Genomic DNA, 11,361 nt, shown 5'->3' with positions numbered 1-11,361 from the left:
TTTTCCTAGATTCATACTTTGTACATTCCATGTTCCGATGATTAATGGATGTATGTAGCTGTTTCTCTTCAATTTGAGTGGTGCCACATCAGCAAATGGAGGTCTCGAAAGCTTTATCTTATCCATAGGAGTAAGGCTGGGTTTACTCTGATGATGCAGCTCTTTCCCAGTCCTATTTTGAGATCCTTCTAACCCAACTGGACTATTCATAAAGTTGCACGTAATGTATCAAACAATGTTTCTTTGCTATTCATAAGGTTTTTGCTGGCCAATTCTTTGCGAAGTGGACAGCCTCTTCCTTCTTCCTAGTCTGTTTCAGTCTGTAAGCTGGGCTGATACCTGTGCACTATGTGCATCCTGCTGGGTTTGAAACATCAGTGGCTCAGCCTCAAAACTCACATCAACACGTAACCATGGTAGGACAAACTGACAGACAAGTTTCTCTCCCTGTTGGAAACCTCTCCTACCACCCTTACCTGGGTCCCTGAAGCTGACTCCTCCTCTGTCCGGGTTCCTGGGCTTTTAATCCCCTTTCCCTTGCTCTCCAGTCCTGCTGCTTTGGGTGTGCCTGGGTTCCCTCTCCTCACCTGGATCCCTGAGGCTGACATATATATATATATATATATATATATATATATATATATATATATAATGTAAGTTATATATGAATATAAGTTATAGATACACAAGGAGCTCTGGTGACTGCTAACCAGAAGGCTGGCAGTTCAAACCCACCAGCCACTCCTCAAAAGGAAGATTGGGCAATCTACTTCTGTAAAGATACCACCTCGGAAACCCAAGGAGGTGTCTCTATGAGTGGAGATTGACTCCATGGCAGTGAGTTTGGTTTGGTTTTTATGTACACATATATATTTATTTACATACTTTATATTTGTGTCCTTAAAACCTGGTCACTGAAAACAGAAATGGTTGATCACAGACATAAAACCTAAACAATAGTAAGGAGAAGAAAATGTACTTTTTATCGCATATCTGGTGAATTTTTAAACATTAGTATGTATGTTTTGTGCACCTCCATTGCTATCAAGTTGATTCTGACTTATAGAGAGCTCTGGTGGCGTAGTGCGATTCTGATTTATAGCAACCCCCATAGGGTGTCCAAAGTTGTAAATCTTTATGGAAGCAGATTGCCTTATCTTTCTCCCATGGAACAGCTAGTGGGTTTGAACCACAGACCTTTTGATTAGTAGCCAATGCCTTAACCACAGCTTACCAGACGCCTCCTTAGAGATGCATCCAAGTGATTACGGCACATTGCTCTGAATAATGTGGTAGTTCAAGTAATGACCACTAGGTGTCACTGTGTCCCCAGGCTGGGGCCAAACTGGGGTGTGGGTTTTTTTTTTTTTGTGTGTGTGTGTAGCTAAAAGAACAACTTGGGGGAACTGCCTTTCTCCTTGAGGTCTTGACAGGAAGGGGAGCAGAGAGAGGTAGCAGCTGGAAGCCAATGGCTTTGCTAGCGGCAGGACCTGGCATTTTGCATAAAGTTAGTTCCTCAGACATAGGAAGCCTCGGATGTAGGACAGTGGTGAGTACACAGGTTGGAACATACATCACCACACAACATACTGAATGTAGAAGTTTCCACAGATAGGCTGGGGTGGGCCAGCCTGGGTTATGAGGGGCAGAGACTGCGAGAAAGCAGAAGAAGCCAGGCTTAAGAGGAGAGACAAAATCTCATTGCCTGAGAGAAGCAATTGCATCATGGGAGAGTGACTGAGCCCAGGTTCCTGAGATCTACTAAGTTTCAGCTTTGTGACCTTGGATGTTGCCCAACACCTCTGAGCTAAGACTCCTCACCTGGAAAATGAGATACTGATAGTTAATACCTCAAATAGTTGTTGTGAAGACCAGATTTTAAAAACTTTAAAAAGCTGTTTCTTAGATTGGCAGTTTCCTGTAAAGTTAAACATAGCACTTACTATACATACAACCCAGCAATCCCACTTCCCGGTATTTACCCAAGAGAAATGAAAACCTATCATTATACAAACATTTATAGCGGTCTTTTTCATAGTTGTTGAAAACTGGAAGCCATTCAAACAGCCCTTAACAGGGAAACACATAAACAAATTCCATACAATACAATAGTGTTGTTGTTAAGTGCCACTGAGTCAGCCTCAGCTCATAGTGACCTTATATACAATAGAATGAAACGTTGCCCAGTCTTGTGCTAGCCTCACAATCGTTGCCAGGTTTGAACCCATTGTTGCAGTCACTGTGTAAATTTATCTCATTGAGAGTGTCCTTTTTTTTGCTGCCCCTTTACTTTACTAAGCATGATGTCTTTCTCCAGTGATTGGTTCTTCCTGATAATGTATCCAAAGTAAGCAAAACAAAGTCTTGCCATTCTTGCTTCTAAGAAGCCTTCTTGCTTTATTTCCTCCAAGACAGATTATTTCGTTCTTCTGGCAGTCCATGGTTTATTCATTACTCTTCATCATCACCACTACTTGAATGCATCAATTCATCTTTGTTTTTCCTTTTTCATTGTCTAGTTTTTGCATGCATATGAAGCAAATGAGAGAACATGGGTTAGGTCAGGCTCACCTTAGCTATCAAAGTGACATCTTTTCTTTTTAAGAGTGTTTTGCCACAGATTTGCTCAATGCAATAAGTTGCTTGATTTCTTGACTGCTGCTTCTATGGGTGTTGATTATTGATCCAAGTAGAATGAAACCCTTGACAACTTCAATTTCATCACCATTTATCATGATGTTAGGAGCTCTGGTGGCGTAGTGCCTAAGGCATTTAACTGCTAACCAGAAGGCTGGCAGTTCAAGCCCACCAGCCACTTCTTCGGAAGGAAGGTTGGGCAATCTACTTACATAGAGATAACGCCTTGGAAACCCAAGGAGGGGTCGCTATGAGTCAGAATTGACTTGAAGGTAGTGAGTTTTTTTTTTTTTAATCATGATTAAAAAACAAACATCCCCAGTTTTGGTGATGATTGTTTTCTTCACATTCAGGTGTAAAACAGGACATTATTCCACAATAAAAGGGAACTAACCAATGATGCATGCAACAAGGATGAATCTCAAGTGCATTATGTCGATTGAAAGATGCCAGAATAAAAACACTATACACTACATGATCCTATTTTTAATGACATTCTTACAAAGGCAAACCTTTAGGGACAGCAAACAGATCAGTCTGCCAGAGATGGGGGTGGCAGAAGAGGTCACTATCAAGGAATACAGAGGGATTTGGGAGGGTGAGGGAATGTTCTCTCTTGTTTGTGCTGGTGGTAATATGATTGTGTGCATTTGTCAAAATTCACAAACCATATACTGAAAAAATACATTTCACTGTATATAAATTTAAAAATGGTGGAGGGGCTGTTTTTCAGCCTGGTTCGTTCCTGTCTAGGAGCCTATGCACTCACTGTGCGTTCTGGGAAACACATCTTCCCCAGAGCCCTGCACGACTGGCTCCTGCCCTGTACCCAAGTTTGGGCCCAGAAGCCAGTTCCTGAGAGGGGCTGTTTCTCACTCTTCTACCTACGATGCTGCCTCCCACCCTGTGCCTCCTCATGTTAGCCTTGACTCCATCCTGCTGCCCCTTTACCATGTTTAGTTTCTTCATAATACTTACATTGAATGATCTCAACGTTTGTTTATCTGCCATCTGACCTACTCAAAGGTACTTTCCATGAGCCTGAGTCTGTCTTATTCTCTGTGTACCTCCCTCTTAAAATAATACTTAGTGCACAGAAGGCTGCCATTAAATATTATGGGAATGGTGAATGAATAAAATGATTAGAACACTGCCTAGCACATAAGAAGACATTAACTATATGGATCATGATTATTAGTAGTCATGGTTCCAGTACACATGCTGCCTTAATTAAAATGACAAAAGGTATTAGGGGTAATGTTGTTGGCTTCTCTTCTCTTCTAAGTGAAAGACCAAACTAATACACATTGCAAAAGCTCAGCTGAAGGTGGTTCTTTTTTTTCCCACCTTGTGGCTCAGAGACTGTCACTGATCCCAGGGCAGAACTGAGCTGAGAAAAGAGCCCAGGCATGTGGTCATCCAGTCACCGAACAGTCAATACAAAACCTAAGGAGGGGATGGCAAGGGAGGGGCATGCCTGACATCATGCTAGCTAGGTTTCTGCCCCTCCACCCCCTTGATGAATGACTTCATCTGGGTGCCAGGAATCCAGCCATGTTGGGAGAGAGAATTAGGTCTCACGATTCTTTGCTCTCAGCTTTTGTCCTGTGTATAGTCAATCCAAGAGCTCGAGAGGCCTTTCAGTCCAACTTCAGCTTCTTTGCACCACCACTCCTGCCCTGCCACACACCCTTCAGTGACAAATAAGAGCTCTACTCTCAAAAAAGTAGAAAGAGAGTGTTCTTGATAAAGGCAGTTTTTTTTTTTGTTGTTGTTATTATATGCCATCAAGTCGGCCCCGACTCATAGCGACCCCTCCTTGGATTTCCGAGCCAGTATCACTATGGAAGTAGGATTGCCCAACCTTCCTTCCGAGGAGTGGCTGGTGGGTTTGAACCGCCAGCCTTCTGGTTAGCAGTCAAGTGCCTTAGGCACTATGCTACCAGAGCTCCCAAGGTATCTGCTACCATTAGGTTGATTCTGACTCACAGCCACCCCATGTGACAGAGCAGAACTGCTCCATAGGGTTTTCTTTGCTGTAATCTTTATAGAAGCATGGCCTTTCTTCCTTGTGCCTTTGGATGGATTTGAACTGACAGCCTCTCATTTAGTATTGTGTTAACTGTTTGCACCACGCAGGGATCTTCCTAGGACCTGTGAAAGCAAACAGAGGTTAATGAAAGGTAAGAAGACAGAAGATATTGAGGGATAAGCAGGCAGAGGTCACAAAGAGGTAAGCAGACTTGCAGTTCAACACTCAGTTAGACTCACTAGCAGGAAGAGCTTTTGCCCAACAGATGTTTTTGCGTGACTATAGGAAAACTTAAGGTCTAAATCCTGTCTCAGGTGTTTGCTTCTTTCAAATTGGGCTAGTGGACACTTGTGGTTAAGGATAAGATAAACTTAAACAAGGTCATACATTCTGAGAAATAATGCAGGGGGAATGAATGGTGATAACACTATGGAGGCTTAAATGAAAATATTGGCAAAATATTTTGAAGTGAAAAATAGCCTCATAGTGCTTTTGAAGTTCTTCTTTTGTTTTTTTGGTTTTAGTAGACCAACATAAACTAAGTATGAATACCACATCTGCTAAACCTATTTTTGGTCTGTATTTCTCTCTTGTCTCCTTACTTGAGCTTTCCTGCTGGTCTTCTCTTCTCTATGTTAAAATTCCCTGCACAGATTCATCTCCTTTCCCCATATCCTTCTGCACTCTCCTCTATTCATTTTCTTTCTTTTTTAAAAATTTTTATTGTGATTTGGGTGAAAGTTCACAGAGCAAATTCATCTTCCATACAGCAGCTCACATATACTCTGTTTCATGACATTGACTGCAATTTCCCACAGTGCAACAACTCCTCACCTTCTTCCTCCCCACAGTTACCTCTTCCCTGTGTCCTTCCTTCCCATATATTCCTGTCCCCCACGAGCTGTCTCCCTGTGCATATACAGCCCTTCTATTCTTCCATGATTGATCTCTCCAAGGAATATATCTACCTAATGTAAATGTTCAGCTCGCATGCTTATCTTTCATTTGCTGGAAGTCATAGGAGTGGGTTTAGTTCCAGACCTGAAGGGTGGCTAGGGGCCATAGTCTCAGGGGTTCCATCAGGTTCTATTAGACCAGCAAAACTGGTCCTCTCCCTGCCTTTTATTTCCAAATGATTTTGAGTTTTTTTTCCACAATGTTCTCCCTCTCTATCCAGGATCTCCTACATAGATCCCCCTCTGAATGGTTGGCTGTGGTAGGTGGGGACCATCTAGTTCTTCTGGTCTCATAGTCATATAGGCTGAGGATCACATGGTGTCCCAGTCCCTTGGACTAATTGTTTCCATGCATCTTTGATTTTCTTCATTCTACTTTGCTCTGGACAAGGAGAGACCCATTGTTGCATCTAGATGGCTGCTTGCAAGCTTTTAAGATCTCAGTCACTACTCACTAAAGTAGGATGTGGAACAATGTTTTTATGTTATGTCAATGGAGCTTGATGCCCCCTGTGACCATGGTCTCAAGTCCACAGGTCCAACTACTCGCTCCCTCTGGTTGGCTGTCTATGGCCAGGAAGTGACTACAATCTTGTCCTTTGTCAGCTCTACTATATACCTGGAAATTCTCACAGAATGTACTAATAAACTTGTAGAAACATTGTCTGCCAACCCTATGCATGGTCATGGGCACACTCCCCCTTTACAGAAATACCTAGTTGTTCAGCTTGTCCACCCATATATCAATGTTTGCCATCACTGACAACACAGTACTGTATGTGCAAAAGGTTCATCTTTGTTGTCTGTACCTCCCATGCACCTCTCTATGTCTTCCTCTTCCTCAATGCCACCGTGTTGATCACTCACATTTGATATGTTGCCCTTCCCTTCACCCAAATCAATACCTGTCTCTACCCATCTAGCAGTGTTCCCTCCCCACCCCTCCTACCCTGGTAACCAACAAAGAAAATTTTCTTCCATATATAAACCTTTCCTTGACTTTTTACAATAGTGGACTAATACAATATTTGGCCTTCTGTGATTGATTTATTTCACTCAGCATAATGTCTTCCAAGTTCATCCACATCATGCTATGTTTTGTAGATTCTATGTTATTCTTTAGGGTTGCATAGTATTCCATTGTGTTTATGTACCATAGTTTGCTTATCCATTCTTCTCTTGATGAGCACCTAGGTTGTTTCCATCTTTTTGTTATGTAAATAGTGCTGCGATGAACATAGGTGTGCATTTATCTGTTCTTGGCTTGGCTCTCACTTCTTTGGGATATATACTTAGCAATGGAATTGCTGGGTCAAATGGTATTTCTAATTCCAACTTTTTAAAGAATTGCCATACTGCTTTCCACAGTGGTTTTATCATTTTACAGTCCCACCAGCAGTGCATGGGAGTCTCAATCTCTCCACATCCTCACCAGCATTTGTTATCTTCTGTCATGTTGAACTTTGCTGTTAGTGCTGGGATAAGATGGCATCTCATTGTTGTGTTGATTTGCATCTCTCTAATGGCTAATGATAGGAGGAGCTCTGGTGGCATGGTCCCTAAGGCATCTGACTGCTAACCAGAAGGCTGGCATTTCAAACCCACCAGCCACTTCTAGGAAGGAAGGTTGGGCAATCTACTTTTGTAGTGATACCGCCTCGGAAACCCAAGAAGGGATCGCTAGGAGTGGGGTCTGACTCAACAGCACGTAGCAACAACAACAACAACAACAACAACAACAATGGCTAATGATAGTGAACATTTCTTCATGTGTTTGTTGGCTGCCTGAATATCCTCTTTGGTGAAGTGTCTATTCATGTCTTCTGCCCATTTTTTAAATTGGATTATTTGTCTTTTTGTTGTTGAGATGTTGTAGTTTTCCATAAATTTAAGAGATAAATCAGATATGTCAGATATGTTGTTGCCAAATATATTTTAACAGTCTGTAGGTTCTCTTTTTACTCTTTTGGAAAAGTCTTTGGAAGCACATAAAAATTTATTTTTTAGAAGGTCCCATTCATCTGGTTCCTCTTCTGCTGTTTGTGCATTTTGGGTTATGCTTGATAGTTGATTTATGCCATATATAAAGACTGCTAAATTTGCTCAATTTTTTTGCTCAAGGAACTTTATAGTTTTAGGTTTCACATTTAAGTGTTTGATCCATCTGGAGTATGGTGTGAGGTACAGATCTTGTTTCATTTTTCTGCAAATTGATATCTAGTTTTGCCAGCACCATTTGTTAAACAGACAATCTCTTCCCCATTTAATGGATTTCAGCCTTTTGTCAAAGATCAGCTGACCATAGGTTGATGGATGTATTCCTGAGTTCTCAATTCTATTCCATTGGTCTGTGTTTCTGTTGTTGAATCAATACCAGGGAGCTTTGACTACTGTGGCTGTAGAGTAGATTTTATGATCTGGGAGTGTGAGACCTACTTTGTTCTTCTTCTTCAATAATGCTTTGCTTATCAGAGGTCTCTTTCTTTTCCATATAAAGTTAGTAATTGTTTTTTTTTCCATATCCTTGAAGAATGTTGATGGGACCTGGATTGGGATTGCATTGAATATATAGATTGCTTTGGGTAAATGTGAACATTTTCACAGTGTTCAATCTTCCTATCCACAAGCATGGCATGTTCTTCCATTTTTTGTAGATCTCTTATGGTTTCTTGAAGTAGTCTTTTATAGTTTTCTTTGTACATGTCTTTTGTGTCCCTGGTAAGATTTATTCCCAAGTATTTTATTTTGTTGGTAGCTATTGTAGATGGTATTGATTTCCTTGTTTCTTTTTCAGCAATTTCATTACTGGTGTAGAGGAATCCCACAGATTTTTGGATGTTGATCTTGTATTCTGCCATTACGCTAAATCTCTCAATTAGTTCCGGTAGTTTTTTTTTTTATTGAGTCTCTTGGATTTTCTATGTATCGGATCATATCATCAGCAAATAGGGATAATTTTCCTTCTTCCTTACCAATCTGGATGCCTTTGATTTCCCTTTCTTGCTTTATTGCCCTGGCTAGGACTTCCAATACAGTCTTGAACAGAAGTGGTGATAGAGGGCATCCTTGACTAGTTCCTGTTTGCAAGGGAAATGGTTTCAGTCTCTCTCCATTGCGAATAATGTTGGCTGTTGGGTTTGCATAGATGCCCTTTATTATGTTGAGGAATGTCCCTTCTATTCCTATTTTCTGAGAGTTTTTTTTTTTTTAATCAGGAATGGGTGTTGGATTTTATCAAATGCCTTTTCTTCATCGATTGCTATGATCATGTAGTTCTTTTTCTTTGTTTTATTTATGTGGTGGATGATGTTGATTGTTTTTCTAATGTTGAACCATCCTTGCATACCTGATATGAACCCCACTTGGTCATAATGAATTATTATTATTTTTTGATATGCTGTTTGAGTCTATTAGGTAGGATTTTGTTGAAGATTTTTGATTCTATATTCATGAGGGATATTGGTCTATCGTTTTCCTTTTGAGTGATGTCTTTGCCTGATTGTGGTATCTAGGTTATGCTTGCTTCATATAATGAATTTGGATTCCATCTTTTTCTGTGTTTTGGAATAGTTTGAGTAGGAGTGGTGTCAGTTCTTCTCTGAATGTTTGGTAGAATTCTCCAGTGAAACTATCTGGGCCAGGACTTCTTTTTGTTGGTGATTTTTTGATGACCTGTTCAATTTCTTCTTTTGTTATGGATCTATTCATATTTTCCACATCAGCCTGTGCTAGTTTAGGTAAGTAGTGTGTTTCTAGAAATCTGTCCATTTCTTCCAGATTTTCAAATTTGTTGGAGTATAGTTCTTCATAGTATCCTGATATTATCCTTTTTATTTCAGTTGGTTCTGTTGTGATGTGATCCATTTCATTTGTTATTCATGTTATTTGTATTCTCTCCCTCTTTTCCTTTGTTAAATTTGCCAGTGGTTTGTCAATTTTATTAATCTTTTTTAAAAAACAACTTCTAGTCTTGTTGATTTTTTCTATTGTCTATTTTCTGTTTCATTGATTTCTGCTTGAATCTGTATTATTTTCTTTCTTCTGGTGACTGTAGGTTTTTCTTGCTGTTCTATTTCTAATAGTTGGAGATGTTCGTTTAAAATGTTGATTTTGGCTCTTTAAAATTTTTTTTTTTAACTATTGAATTACACATTTAATACTTGTTAGGTTCCATCTTTCTCCATTTATACTAGTTCAGAAACATGACACTTTGCATAAGTCATACCTTAATAATGTTACATCTTTATAATTTTAATAAGCAGAATTTTTATCTTTGAAAATGAAAGTTTAAATTTAGCTCAGAAGTAGACACATTAAAAGTGTCACAATACCTTTAATTACTTTCTCTAATTTCATCTGGAAAATCATGAGAGAAATTTCTTTGCAGAATTTTTATGCCCTGAATTGTTTCTGTTTTTCATCTTTAGTAAGAACTATGAAACCAAAGCCAAAATTTACTTATACTGACTGAGAATTAAAAGTCAGATTTTTAAGTACTGTTAGGCAGAATATTCTAAAAACTGTCCCCCTATTGCTTAATTCACTAGAGAGATTTATTCAGGATTTTATATATCAGAGGATTAGGATCCTTACAAAGTAACTGTTACACAGACAGGAGCAAAATTGGAAGCAGCAGCAGGTACAGGGGAAACATACATTTTTCAATTTGTACTTCCTCATGGTTCTCTTAGATATCCTCTGGAATTGCTTAGAAGACCGAAGAATTTCATCCCATAGAAACTTGCACTGCTCAAGCTCAGCATGTCTTTGGGCCAATAACTTCATGGATTTATCAGTCCCTATTTCTATGAGGTCATCCACCTGCATTTGAAGCTTTCCTACTGTCAAATCTGATTTTCAGAGAATATTTTCCATGCTCTGTTTTTTTTTTTTTTTAGGGCCAGAAAATGTGGTCCCTTTTTTGATGAATATGGAAACTTTTGCAGCCCTGAAGGAAGGGACGTCACAGACAACCACTTTGTGGTTCTCCTGGCCCAGAGCAGTGTATCACTGTGGCTTATCTTCTCTGTCTCTGTTTCTACCACATCAAGTTGTATAGTGGCATTCTGTGAAAGCTTTTTCAATCTTGGTTTGGCAAATAACTTGGGAGATGAAAGCTCCTTGACAATTCTAGGAAGAAGACTCTGCGTGTTTGAAAGGAGGGCTTCCTTATGTTTAGTGGAGTCCTCTCCACCAACACTTGTTGGCTTGCTTCTACATTTGTATGATAGCATCTTCCCAAAAGCACTCTTTACCTTCTTCACCACATTTTTTTTTTTTTTCTTATTTTGCTGGATTTCTTGAAATTCCATGTCACTATTACTGGATGATCCTTCTTTGGGGATCAATATATTCTGTTTTGCTAAGTTACAGGACACAACTCTATGCCATCTTTTGATCCCCTTCCTTTTGAATGAGCCATTTTTCTTTCTGTGCTGTTGAAATCTTCAGTACTGGCCAACTTTTCTGCAGGTAACCTTAAAGGGCTCCAGTAGATACAGCTGTATTTGCATTTGCATGTTCATGGCTGTCAACTTCATTGGAAGTAGCTGTTTTGGATTTCTTTGGGTATTAAGCTCCTAAGCTTTAAAACTGTATTTCCCAATTAGTGACAAAGGGCACTTTCAACTTGTGGGCAATTCAGGGTAGAGTGTCTTGGCTCTTTCTTTTTTTTGATGCATTTATTGCTATAAATTGGCCTCTGATCACTGCTTTTGCTGTGTCCCAAAAATTTTG

At 39.7% G+C, this 11,361-nt stretch overlaps 1 pseudogene; it reads right to left on the bottom strand.

Moving 5' to 3' along the window:
• LOC122150734 overlaps positions 1–11,150 on the bottom strand; it is a 132,396-nt pseudogene extending 121,246 nt beyond the window's left edge.
• Between the last annotated feature and the right edge of the window lie 211 nt (positions 11,151–11,361).

This window comes from Orycteropus afer, unplaced genomic scaffold, assembly GCF_000298275.1.
Source record: "Orycteropus afer afer isolate SDZICR_OR568_19922 unplaced genomic scaffold, OryAfe1.0 scaffold00217, whole genome shotgun sequence".
NCBI classification, from domain to species: domain Eukaryota; kingdom Metazoa; phylum Chordata; class Mammalia; order Tubulidentata; family Orycteropodidae; genus Orycteropus; species Orycteropus afer.
The sequence above is the reverse complement of the archived record's forward strand: the minus strand, read 5'-3'. Positions and strand labels throughout refer to the sequence as shown.